This window comes from Pinus tabuliformis, chromosome 6, assembly GCF_031772625.1.
Source record: "Pinus tabuliformis cultivar Carrire ecotype Pingquan chromosome 6, CPIR1, whole genome shotgun sequence".
In the NCBI taxonomy this organism is placed as follows: domain Eukaryota; kingdom Viridiplantae; phylum Streptophyta; class Pinopsida; order Pinales; family Pinaceae; genus Pinus; species Pinus tabuliformis.
In genome coordinates, this window is record NC_142292.1 from 1,709,994,832 (window position 1) to 1,710,009,962 (window position 15,131).

Below are 15,131 nucleotides of genomic sequence, written 5' to 3' on the forward strand. Positions count from 1 at the left end.
ATCCCAATTATGCAATTCGTGGATTCCACTGCATAGAAGTTGCGAGTCCTTTGAAATTGGTGGTGGTAGCTTCATTTCAATGCGAGACTGCAAATTCAAGCTGCTCATGCGAGTCGCACAAACAACCATGGATTTAGAGAATAAAAATTTAAGCATGGAGAAAAAAAGTGCTAACTATATATATATACGAATATCTGATGGGCATTGTGGGGTGGCAGTGCAAAGTCAGAAATAGTTCCTTTGGGGTTATACGAAGAGAAACACCAACCTCAAATCTGTATGAAACTATCGCTAATATTGGCAGCAATGATTTTCTATTACGGGGAACACTATAAACATTTGGGCATATGTAAAAATAATCATTTCTTTTTATATTAATATTACTTGTTATGTAAGATTTGACCTCGTTCTATATTTTGGGGTTCGTGAATTATTATACTAACAGTAGTTTTTAGGTAAGATCTGTGTTTATTGTAGATTGTAGGTGAGTGATTTAGTGTAAGATTTACTTTTTATGTGGTTTAAATCCATTTTGTCACGGAAATATTTATTTATTTATTTTTATTTTTAAAAGAAGTTGAATTTATAAAATTCACTTTAAAACATACGAATAGAAAATAGTAATATTAATGTGAAACAGTAATTATGAACTTCAAATAATTTATTAAAAAAAATAATAAATATGAAATGAAATTTAAAGATATATTTTATTATAAATTTAGGATGTATTACGAAAAGTAATATTAAAAGAAGTAATGTTTATAATGTGAATGGATATAAGATATGCCTTACATCATATTATTAATCAATAAATATAAATAAGGAAAAAGATCGTAACATAAAGATATTTTAATCCTATGTTAAAAAATGGAGCGTAACTAATGACATTGAAATAATTGCATTTTAACAAATTTGGTAAAAAGAAGTTTTAAAGTGGAATCAATATAGGAAAATTTAGTTATAAATATAATGTGTACCATCAAATAATGAATAGTCATAGAGGAGTATTGACGTGGAAAAAATCTCGAAAGATGAATCACAAGAAATGAATTCAATTGAGAATGCAACCTCTCTAACTTATTAATTGACAAAGGGTTTCGGTTGATAAGAGTATAAGTCATTATAGTTTTCCTTTCTCTCTTTTTCATCACTAATAGGCTACATATTAGATTAAACACTTCTTGCAAACATAGAGTATCGGGCTTATCTATCATATAAGTTACAAATAATACATTATTCAGTATGACTTTTAGAAAGACAATGATAATGCGAAATCCCCTTTCACTTACATATTTATTTATTGGAAAGAATAAACACTCTCTTTCAATCATTTCATGGTAGAAAATGCATGAAAGCATCGTCTAGTGTATTTCCATATTTTTTTTGGCAAAAAGAACCACCATGCCACTTTATGTGTATAAGCGATGTCTTAGATTTTTCAATAATTTGAAACAAAAACATTTTCTTTTCAAACTTATTCAAGCCCTCGGAAAAAAATATTTCCAAATATCATCCATCCAAAATAATTGTGGTTTAGAACATGTACAAACATAAGCTCATATGTGAGAATGACCAGATTTAAGCCCTTCTTATGTAAATTACATCAAGTAGAACTCGTCTTTGATATATCTCGTTGAATGTTGTAGATCTAGTGCATTATAAATTTCTCCATGGAATTGCTACTTAAGCAATGGTGAACAATTTGAGTAATGTAACGTCATTGCAGAATGAATTAGTCACCTCTGGTTACTTGTGCTTGAAGCAAGTACAATTTCCTTGAACTATGTCACATTGATGTGTACCCAAATAGGGGCCTCTACCTTCTTGAGCACAGAGAAGAGACGAGGCATTTTTTTGTTTATTTAGGGAAATATATTGGTAATATTTCGCATTGAATTCATGTGGAGGGTTGTGAGAACATAAACCATAATTATTTTTGTATAGCCGTTTGTCACACATGGAGTGAGTTTCTCAACACCTTAATACCAAAAATATTGTATGTGTAATAAAAGTGGTTACGTAATAGGAAAAAAAGAATTCATTTGTTATTATGTTCCTAATTAAAATGATATTATCAATAATTTATCAAAACAATGTAAATAAAAAGAAAGTGCATAGGAAACATAACTCAAATCATTACAAGCCGTACAAATACAAATAAAATGATTAAACAATATAAGGCAATATTTTAAAAGATAAATTCACTTATTGCAAAGGTATAGTGAAAACTTGACTAAACTTAGAGGGATCAATCAATTTAGTATATTTACGGAAATTAAAAATATTTTCATTAATCTCATTAACTGAAACATTGCATGAGCAACTTAACAAATAATGACCAGCATATTGAATATGCGAGGAGCAAGTATTAAGTTATTTTTGTATTCAGGCTTCTCTGATCCATAATGAATCAAGCAAAGTCTTTTGGTAGAAATCACATAACAGAAATTTTGGCCAATACATTTCAAACCAACAAGTATGGTTCATCATCACGACCACATGAAGAGACGGACCATGCCAATGGCTTAAATAGAGAGCAATGTAGAGACATAATTTCAAGTAACTATTATATTTGAACAATAATATTTAAAATATGACATTAATATATTAAGCTATTAAAAACAAATATTATTAAGTAACTGCTACTACTTTTTGAAAAATAATATTTAAATTAATTTATTGAAATAAAATATTACTAGTTTTAAAAAAATAATATTTAAATAATGATATTAATTCATTAATTTATTAAAAATATTAATAAGTAACGGGCTAATTTTTAAAAATAATATTTAAATTAATTTATTAAAACCAAATATTACTAGTTTTTGAAAAATAATATTTAAATTAATTTATTAAAAAAAAGTCAAACTCTAAACAAGGAGGGATGTGAGAAATTATAAAAAGGAGTCAAGACCCACACGAACATTTAATAAACAAAATAATTAATGGAAATACAATAAACTAAATTAAAAAATTAATAGAAAATTAAATAAAACAAAAATATACACAAGTCAAAAGAAATATACATATATATATATATATATATATATATATATCAAAGAAAAGTAATAAATAAATAAAATAGGGTCAACAATGAAATATGGGCTTGAAGCCCATTAAACAAATAAAAAAAATACTAAAAGGAGTTAGGAACGAAAATGATGATAAAATACATAAAAAAAAATCGAACGATCAAGAAAATAAACTCTAATGAACAATAAACCAACAACAAATAATATAAAATGGATGCCAATACCTACAAAGATAATTTAAATATTGTTGTTCAAATATAGCCGTTACTTTAAATTATGTCTCTACATTGCTCTTTATTTAAGGCTTTGCCATGGTTTGCCTCGTCATCTCGTCTTGATGATGAACCACACTTGTTGGTTTGAAATGTGTCAGCCAAAAATTCCTCTTATGTGATTTCTACTGAAAGAATTTGCTTAAATAATAAGCTAATCAGAGCATCACATCACTACACAATAACAACACATATTGACAACAAATATATGTGGAAACCCATAAAGGGAGAAAACCATGATTTTATTATTGTTGTGATGCAAAGGCAAGCTCCTACTCATTGCATCTGATTTTATGTGGGCTCCAAACTACAGAAGGTTGCTACCTCAATTTTATGTAAGCTGCAACTGCAAGGAAGCTCCAAATCCCATATTTTTTCTTTAGGCTACAACCCATAAGAGGTTCCTACCTCAATAGGTTCCAACCTATTGTTTATTAGGCCACTACTTGAAAGGAGACTACCATCCCCTAATGCAAACAAGAAAATACAATGTGCTAGTTTACCTGGTCATAAATTCTGCATATATCCATCTTCATTTCTACATATTCTTCCCTTCAAATCTGCTTCACATAAGCTTCATATGTGCTAGGTAACTAATGCATGATATCTCAATCAACTCTCAGACATTCTCCCTCTCTCTAACATTCAATTCCTTCCAAAATCAGATCTTTTATAAAGATAGTTTGTTGGTTGCTTGTATCCCACATAGAAATATGAAGTGAATAGACTTGACTCTTTTCCATTCACTCATTCGTTTCCAAACTCTTCATATCTTGAATATTAGAACAAAAAAATAAAATCACCCAACCATATTAATTTCAACCACAAGTAATGATTAAATGCATCAACCTAATGCCAACATAAGATAATAATATTTATCATTAATGCATCACAACAATCTTTGCAACATATTTTCTTTTTCCTTGGAGTCTTGCGTTTGCATCACAACAATTTAGCTTAATCAATAATTTCACATCACAAAAAATAATTCAATATATCAATCTCTACAACATTATCAAAACATTTCAATGTTTCACAACTCCTCCTCCTTCTTCTTCTCCTTTGTATTGTTGATCTGGTTAATTAGTGTATGCATTATTGTGTTGTTTCTCCTTTACCTGTTGTTGGTCCTTCATTGTTCCTTATTGTTGCTCCTTTGCCTTTGCTGCTCCTTCATTGTTCTTTGTTGTTTCTCCTTTTCCTGTTGCTTCTCCTTTATTGTTCCCTGTTGTTTCTCCTTTGCATCTCATCTTTTGCTGCTACATGCTCGTTTACCTTCTTTTTCTGCTTCCTACTCCTTTGCCTTCTTTTGTTTCTTGCTACTCCTTATCTTTCTACCTCTTCGCTTCTCTTTCCCCATCACATCTTTTCTTTTTTGTTGCCTCTTTACTGCACTTTTTCCTTCTTTGCCTTGTTGTTGCTCCCGTTGCTCCTTTGCCATCAATGAAAATAATGTCATCAATCTCCCCCTTTGGCATTGATGGAAAAACACTAATCCTCCCCATTTCTATCATGAAAAAAATGAAAATTTATCTTCCATCCTTATGTTTATTTCCCCTTTTGATATCAATGACAAGGGTGTCTAAAGTTTGTTAGCCCTTGAACTTGTCTTCTTGGATATTAATTCTTTAACCTTGGACTAAATTCTCTTTGTAAAAAACCTGTGTGGGTTAACCCGACAATGCAATATAAATCAAAGTAGAATACTATAACCTACTTCTACTATCAATTTGCGAAAGCCTAAAGATCGAGCTTAACAATATAACCAAAAGAAGGGGAATCAATGGCACAATACACGTGAAAATACTTTGGGGAAATCCTCAACTAAAAACCCCACACTATTGTATTACCATACATGGTGGAAATACATAGAAATTATACAAAGCCTTAGCTCTCATAGCTAGCCAACTCTCAATACAATCCTCACAGATGCTCACAGGAAATCTTGGCTTCTCTCCAACCTTCCTCTCTACCCTCCAAGCTCCTATTTCCTTGCGATGTTCCTTGTGGATGATTAGCCTATTACCAAGTGGATGATCAATCCTCCAAAACTGCGCAATCTTCAAGGATGAATCCTTGACTACATGCATGAGTTTTCTTTATAAGAAAATACATGCAACTGATAGTACATTGTCCTTGAACATTAATCTCAATTAGGTCTTTCTCAAAATAAACATGCACGAGTTTCTGATGAGGGAATCTTCAGTTAACTGCAGTAGCACTAGTTGAGTGCATTAATGCATCAAGTGACTATTAACTCACTATTAGTTACTTAAACAGTTTGGAACTTATTTAACTGGACTTAACTAATTACAACTCAAATATAACTCAATCTTATCTCCTTAATTTAAGGGATAACTCTTGCATGACTTTAGAAAGACTTCTAATTTGAATTTTTCCAACTAATTAATTTAAAATTAATTAATTAATTATTTCCAAGTAGCTGTTAAGAATAAATTCGATTTTAATTCACAATTTAATTCAAGGACAAATTAAATTGGAATATTCTTGTTGCCATATTTCAACACTCTTGAAGTGAATTAAACAACTATGAAACTTGTGTAAGTTATTAAACCATCAATTTGATACCATTGCATGATGTTCATCTTTAAAGGACTATGCTTCTGGGCTTTGTCAAATTCCAATATCTCATGAAATCATATAACATTTCAGATTAGGTCTCTCCACTCATAAATAATGAAATGTCCTTGATCTGATGACCATCGCCATTGATGTGATATACACTAGGACTCTCCACAATCTTTTACCTTTCATGTTGTTATGAGAAAAATTTCCATCCACCTTGCACTACTCTATCTGACCATAAATATCGATACCAGTGTAACACATCATATTTCTGATCAAGTCACCATATATGTAATAACGCAACAATAATAAATATGTAGATATACTACATATGCAACATATGATAATACATGTATATAATATATTATTGTCTACATAGTTTATTAGCCATAGTTCCATCAAATATCTTCTAGAGTATCCCAATCTCGGTGATTTATAATACCTCATCCATCAAATATATGAATGCATGGCATTGTTGAATGATGTTTCAATTCAAAGCTTAATATCTGTAATAAAATTAACGTTGCTTATTAATCTCATCGCTGCCCAAAATAATAAGTTACCTATGAATAAGTCATTTATATGCTGAATATAAATAAAGGCTCCAACATCACATTCACTGTAATTCAAACATTGTTTGAATATATCTGGCTGTCAACCCATTAATGAGGGCATACAACCCTAATTCACCATATATATAACCAAGCTCTGCAATGCAAAGTTAATACACCATTGAAACACACCACCATAACTCTTATTGCAATATTAAATGTATGCCAAGTTGGCTTTCTGAGCTTGATGGTTTTAATGAATATGTATCCATTCTAAACTCAAAGTTAACAGCAAGTATATTATGATTTCATCCATCCATAGCAGAGGGCAGATAATCCATAGATCTTAAAGAGAAAATCATTTCAAGGACTCCTGAGATTTCATTGAATATGGGGATCATTTGATCTTGATCAAGCAAGAATGCGCTAACAAGACCATCAGTACCCAGAGGAATGATCTGAATGAACACAATGCTTGGACACATAAAGAGGAAATGCGTTAGTGCAACTACATGTAATCCCGTTAAAGCATGGGTTGAATTCAAGAGTCTGTATATTGCATTCAGGTCAGTAGTTAGAAGCGGCTTCCATAATGTGACATTGAATCCTACTTTTTTAACAAGTTTTTTAAGGCTCAGTATCACTCTTCTTCAATCATGAACAAGAATAATGAGAGCGGGCCTCTTATTCCCACCTAGATTTTTCTCAGCCTTATCATATAATTCTCTAAAGTCATGTATAGTTTCGTTGTTTCGCAATAGAGAGGGATCAATTTTCATTTCATCAATGTATAAATAAACCCATTCTTAGGAAAGAAGTGTATCATTATTTCATTCTCGAAATTGATAACCCTGCATTTTGTTAGTTGATTTAGCACTTCAACATACTTGGTTAGCCACCATTTGTAACAATAAACATTCACAAGTACAACTTCTCTTTTCCGATGTTGTGATGTGATGTAGAGGGTAATAATATCGTCGTTGAAATCATGGTACACATTTCCTGTGTATCCTCCAGTACTAAACACAATAGCTGGGACTTCATGCTTAACATCACAGTTCAACATGGAATTATTTTGCACAAGTTTTCTCTGCAAAGTTACCTCATTTACCAAATTCATAACATCATTTTCCCATTTTCATGTATAAGGCCTTATTTTCTCTTCTATTCCATTGTTATTCTCATTAAAATAATTCAGTGTGAAAAGAGTCGAAGGCACATTCATCTGAACATGTTGAAATGCAAAGAAAATGTTAGTTCGAGAATGGGAGTGATCACATACAATTCCTTCACCATATTTATATGCCCCTGGAATATTAATTCTTTTAGATGTTACCATATGTAGCACACTTTTGTTACCATAATGTATCACTCAACGATCAACCAATTTTTACTGCTTTCCATTTGTAACGTTTCCACCATATGTCGATGCTACCATGATGTTTTTAGATGCCCTCAAAGCTCACCAATATCAATGGCAGCACATCATATAATATCAACGCCATCTAAATGTTGGAAATGATTTCTACAACATTTTGTTGATACCATGCAAGAATTGAAGGTATTCCATGCTCACTGCACCATTTTAGCCATATATCAAGCATTAAATCAACTCTGTGATATCCATATATCAAGCATTCTTCTATAACAATTTTATATCGTTGCATATTTGGAACCATATATCAATGCCAATGTCATGCAAATAGATGATATAATGGCAAGAAACATATATAATGTCAATGGGTATAATTTCAGTTGTCACTGTACTATCATTGCATGCCACTGCACGCTTAGGTCTGCATTGTAATTCTGCCACTGCATTATCATTTTATGAACAATGATTTTTACCATATTTGTTGCCTTCAGAATTCATATATGATTACCTGACAGAGAGGCCTGTAAGAGGTCGGTACTTTCCTAATTCATCAATACATGGAATAAGAGATGAGATGAGAGAATCTCAAGTTGGTAGTGCCCCATCTTGTCGAGGATCCGAAACTTCATTATATGCCATTGTTTGGTAGTAAATAGTTATTGTATCTCAGATCTTCCATTATTGTAACGTTCTACACATTTAGCATACTAATTTTTTATGGAATTCTTCGGCATTCACAACCCATTCTAATTATGCAGTGTTTGAAATACTACTAGCATTATTCATCCTCTGACCATAATGCTCTGGTGCAATTCAAATCTGACATATCTTTGTGCTGGTGTCACAGCCAAACCGATGTCTTGCATTCCCTTTTTAAGGCATAGATATTTTGGATGGAAAAAGTTAACATCTAACATATACTGTAAACGCATTGTAGATAGCGTTCTGCTGCAATTTCTCTATCAAAATAAATTATCATCAACACAAGATTTCTTTAAATGAAGATGAAGTGTTCAATTTTTGCACCATCATATCTCTGGCCTGTTCGACTTTTGTAACGTAGGAGAGATTAAATGTTTGTGTAATATTTCTGTGACGTTTAATAACACCAGTCTATCATACAACTGCTCCAATCATTGAATACAACCAGGCTAAGTAACACCTCTCTTGAAATTCATTATGTTAAAAGAATTATTCAGCAGGATCAATTTCCTTTATCTTCTTGAACAAACACAAATGCTACTGGCTTAGATGAGTGATTGGATGTTGGTCTTGGCTCTGTTTCTATTCCACTAGGTCTATGCCCTTATATCTACCCATGCCTCTGCGCTATTGGCCTTGGATCATCAAACACATCTCAATTAATTGCAATTGGATTTGTTGTAGCCCCTTTAACTTATACCTTAGATGTTGATCCCAAGTAAACTGATTAGGAATCAAATGTAATTTTCAATCAATTCCTTATGTTTCAGTTGCTCCTCTACTGCGTCGACATTGTGGAGCTTCAAGTGGTACTTTCCAGCTATCTCATGACACTCGCCCATTCACACAGTCTCGAAGAAAAAATTCAATACTGTAGATAAGAGAAAAGAGCCTTGGATTAGATGTATCTGTCCATCGCATCCAAGTAGTATTTTCCAGCGGTCCACACCATCTCCCCATAATGCTTCATGATGATTGCTAATCTTTTCACCAAAATTTTATTGCATAGTCTCTAACTAATGTGTAATATATCGTCAACATATTGTTTGGAGTTTCTCTTCCCCTGAGATAATGCTTTCTCTAACACTAAAAATAATTATGTTCTTCATTTCTTTCATGAGTAGCTTCCCTTGTGACTATGATGAATTCATTATGTCATTAAACCCATAAGTTGCTCCTTTTTCTTCCACTTCTATACTTAAGTAGAATGCCTTTTGTTTTCTATGCTTTCTCTAACACTAAAAATAATTATGTTCTTCATTTCTTTCATGAGTAGCTTTCCTTGTGACTATGATGAATTCATTATGTCATTAAACCCATAAGTTGCTCCTTTTTCTTCCACTTCTATACTTAAGTAGAATGCCTTTTGTTTTCTACCTTTCCTTTTGACTCATTGTTTGGTCTGCTAGTAGTCGCCACCATATTTTGTTTAAACCCTTTTATTACATCTTATAACCTTTGGTTGTGTGTCCAAGGTTGCTACATAAGTACCACCTTATTTAACCAAGGTATGATTGAGATGGCGTGTGGCTTTTTGTGCCCCTTTTTGATTATACTTTACATTCAAAAAGTTTATGTCCAAATTCAATGCACAAATAACGGTTACCATGGATATGATTTGTGTACCTAGTGAATGATTGTCTTTTCTAATGATCTATTTGAGGAGCTCTTTTGGTTAGCTACATCTCATGCTGATAAGCTTTGGTTCACTTTCTCTTACATTCTGCAACTACATGTCCAGAATCAAGAATAACATGTGATATTTTTCGTGGGAGCAAAGAATCTCCTTTGAGATCTTCTAAATTTGTTCAACTCATTTTTAGGAGGGAATGATTTTCTTATAGTGAACCTTTTCTTCATCTCATTCATTGGCTTTTGATATTGCTTCTTGTTTTTTTTCTTCTTTACTAATCATGGTGCTTGTCTCTTCTCCTACAGGTCCTTTTAGCAAAGCTTCATTATCATCTTTAATGCCTAGCTTTTATGATTTCTTCATGGAGGAAAGGTCTCCTTCTAGCTTCTTACACAACCTATTATCTTCTTCTAACTTACTTCTAGCTGAATCAACCTTGGCTTCTAATATTTTATAGTTTAGGTCTTTCTCCTTGAATTTACTGCTCATCACCTCTTCTAGTCTCCTTTCTTCTTCAAGTTGAGTCTTCAAGCTCACAATTTCCTCCTTGTACTCATGCTCTCTCTCATCACATATATGCACCAGTTTCTTCATATATTTGTTTTCATTCTTCAGTCTTTCTATATTAGCCAATGATAAGTCAAGCCTAGCTTCATTTTCATCTATTTTTTCTTCATGAGAGTCAAGTACATTCACATAGGTAGAGTTTTCATTTAATTCAACACTTTGCTTTTGACAAGGTTTTCTCTCCTTCCTCTTTCTCTTTACTTTCTCTACATTGTTGTTGCTAGCCTCTTCATGCATGAGTTGTAATCTATCCTAAATTTATTTTGCATAAATTAAATCTATTATTGTATCAAGATCCTTATTGTGAAGATTGTTATACATAACACATTTCGACTTAGAATTCCACTGTTGTTGTTGCAAAGAGGGAGAGTCTTTGCACTAACCATCACATACAAGCTTCCATACACCAAGTACATAAGCTTTGAGTTATGTTTTAACCTTAACTCTCCATTCATTAAAGTTTGTTGTATTAATCATAGGCACACATCAATAGTCCATGATTCAACTAGATCTACCTTCAAGTTGTCAGGCTTATACAGAAGGAATCGAGTCTAATAACAATTGATGAAAACTTTACTAAGATGAGAGAGGGGGGGGTGAATCAGTTTAGTATATTCATGTACATTAATTTTTTTTTCCTTGATCTAATTAATTGGAACATTGCATGAGAAGCCTAACAAATAATGATCAACATACTGAATATGTGAATAATATGTAATAATCTAATCCAATCATCACATCATCACATAATAACAACACATATTGACACCAGATATATGTGGAAACCCATAAAGGGAGAAGACCATGAATTTATTATTGTTGTGATGCAAATGAAAGCTCCTACTCCTTATTATATCTGATTTTATGTAGGCGCCAACCTACAGGAGGCTACTACCTCAATTTTTTGCAGGATGCAACTAGAGGGAAGCTTCAACTCCCATATGTTTTCACTAGGCTACAACCCACAAGAGGCTCCTACCTCAACATGATCCAACCTTATGTTTATCAAGCCACTACATGAAAGGAGAATACCATCCCGTGATGCAAAAAAGAAGTAACAATGTGCTGGTTTACCTGGTCATAAATTCTGCATATCTCCATCTTCATTTATTAATCTTCTTCCCTTCAAATTTGCTTCACATAGGATTCATATGTGCTAGGTAACTAATTCATAATAGCTCAATTAGATCTTACACATTCTCGCACTCTCTAATATTCAAAGCCTTCCAAAATTACATATTTTGTAAAGATAGTTTGTTGCATGTTTATATCCCACATACAAATATGAAGTGAATAGGATTGACTCTTTTCCTTCCACTCCTCTATTTCCAAACTCTTCATATATTTATTATTAGAACACAAAAATAAATAATCCAACCAATATTAATTTTAGCCACATGTATTGATTAAATTCATCAACTAATGCCAACATCAAATAAAAATATTTATCATTAATGCATCAAAACAATATATGAAACATATTTTCCTTTTCCTTGGAGTCTTGCCTTTGCATCACAACAATTCATCTCAATCAACAATTTCACATCACAACAAATTCTTAAATATAGCAATCTCTGCAACATTTCAATGTATCACAACTCCTCCTCCTTCTTCTACTCCTTTGCATTGTTGATCTTGTTCATCAGTGTATACATTATCGTGTTGCTTCTCCTTCATTGTTCCTTTTTGTTGCTCCTTTGCCTTTTCTTCTCCTTCATTGTTCCTTGTTGCTACTCCTTTTCCTATTTATTCTCCTTCCTTATTCATTTTTGTTGTTCCTTTGCATCTCATCTTTTGTTGCTTCCTGCTCCTTTGCCTTCTTTTATTGCTTGCTGCTATTTTCCTTGCTACTTCTTTGTTGCTCCTTTTCCATCACATCTTTTCTTCTTTTCTACCTCTTTACTGTACTTTTTCCTTCTTTTCCTTATTGTTGCTCCTGCATACCTTACTGCTCCTATTGCTCCTTTTCCATCAATTAAAATAACACCATTAAGGTCTTGATTAAAACCAAGTAATACAACAAGTAGTATGTTACTGGATACAATAAAGATAAAGTGATTCAACATTACAATAGAATATATCAAAGGCTAAATTCATTGACTACAAAGATCTTTGACAAAGAAAAGTAGTGAAACTTTAGAGAAAGAATACAAAGTATGAAAGATCAGGATGAAGAGAGATAAGATATGGGTGGGTTTAATTAAAAAGGTTTCTTTATATATACAACCATTATAATATAATACATGTAGAACTGGTGTCCTTAAATTTTAAGAAGTATATACATGTAGAATTGTATCTTTATCTTTCTACAAAGTATATTGTAATATATAACTCATGTTACATTGTGTAATATAAAGAATTTGTATTTTTTAAGGAATAAAATTTTAAATTATTTCAAAATTACATTTATGTACAAAGTATTTATATTCATATAGTATGGTTTATTATTAAAAACTAAATTAGGAAAATAATTAATAAACAATTTATAGAGTGGTACGAAGTGGCAAGTTATTATATAATTTGTGTGATAACTAATTGTGTAAAGGAAAAAAATGACCATAAATATTAGAAAATTAATTGAATTGCATTAATTTTAATTTTCTAGAAGATAAAATGTGATTAAATACAAAATTGAATGACTATGAAAACACTAATATGACGAAACTAAGTATATTGAAAAAAAAGAGACATTTATATGATAATACATCGTTCCTAAGATGTTTGGTGAACATATGTTGGTCAATTAAACTTTTAACAAATGGATGCATAGTAAAGTTATATATAATTACTAGATAAAAATTCTGGAGTTAGAAAATCATGTTAAAAATATAAATTCATGCTTATTCAAAAATCACTTATCTCATAAAATGTATTAAAGGTTATTTTCCTAGATTTAATGAACATTATTAATTTGGAACTTTGATGAAATATATTAGCTTGGAACTTTACAAAGGGGCATTTACCAATGCATATTATTCCTTTTGTTTATTGACGAATAGGTAAATCGAATCGTATAGTGTCTCATTGGAAAGCACTAACAAATTGATATGTGAAGTGGATAAATTAATTGTTTGCTTAGTCAGAAGGACTTGCATAAATTTTGGTGGGTAGTAACCATTAATAAGTCTATATATTTATAGAAAAATATGACCTGGATTATCCACAGTACTTTGTTCTGAACAAAGTACTATGGCTAATCCGAGTCATAGTTTTCCAAAAGATGACCACAACAGTTTAAAATTTAACTATATATTTATAGTTTTATTTCTACATAAATGTGGGAAGTAAATCATGGTAAGTATAATTATTTACATCTTATTCATTTCCATCTTTCATGCAAAGGATTGCTTAAATTTTCCTGGGAAGTAATTGATATGTGATTTGAGTATGAGCTATTTTCAAGGATTTTATTTATGGATGAACAAAAATCCAAAATTCATGCATGGATATTACAACCATATATATAAATTATGGCATAAAATATGTGAGGTAGTTATCTACATGGCATTATATTGTGCAAGGCTTTAATAAGACCTTCAAGCTATGGGCCAATTAAATATTTGCAAACAAAATTCTTAGTAATATTAAAAAAAAAAAAAATCAAAGTTAAACATCATAAATTACATTGCTTAATGCTAAACTAATAATGATCTAAAAGAAAATAGCATACCCCTGACATAATTTATATCTCTACTTTTAATAATAAAATTTGTATATAAACAGAATATATATATATATATATATATATATATATATAATTTAACTATTACCTTAATTTAAAAATAATTATATATCAACCACTTAGAAGAAAGCTAAAATCGTCTACTCCTATATAAATTATTTAGTTTATTTGTAAATATTTTTCAAGTTAAATTACTATTTCATCATGTTTAAGTATCATAAACATCATTTTTATATTCTTACATAAATTTATTTAAATTCCATTTATGCTCTTAGGTGCTCAAGGCATAAACCTAATAAAGTATGCTCACAAAAAATATATATTTCTAAAAGAAAAGCATAGTAATGGCATTCATGTTCATGCTATAAAATTTGCCTTATATAAGTTTCAACAAGGAAAACAAAACCCACTAATCACTAATTGGTATTCTAGATATTAATCAAGTGGAACCAACAATCATGAATGGGCATATTCATGATATTTTTGGCATTCCATATATCATATTCTAGTTCATTGTTAGCCAAATTTTGAGAGTTGATAAACATCCTATTTTGTATCCCTCAACAAATGGTCATAAATGATGTGAGTGGAGGGGGAGAAAATATATTCTATATTTAAAAGGAAAAATGGAGAGTGTAGTTTAGTAAAGCTTTGAGGCCTTTATCCAATTTACAACTCATAGTAAGTCACATTATGTGTATGTGCGTGATTCGCTACTCCTAAGAAAAATG

At 31.2% G+C, this 15,131-nt stretch overlaps 1 pseudogene; it reads right to left on the reverse strand.

Moving 5' to 3' along the window:
• Nucleotides 1-6,749: 6,749 nt before the first annotated feature.
• On the reverse strand, nt 6,750-7,780 carry LOC149265581 (xylan glycosyltransferase MUCI21-like; annotated as a pseudogene).
• Nucleotides 7,781-15,131: the final 7,351 nt, after the last annotated feature.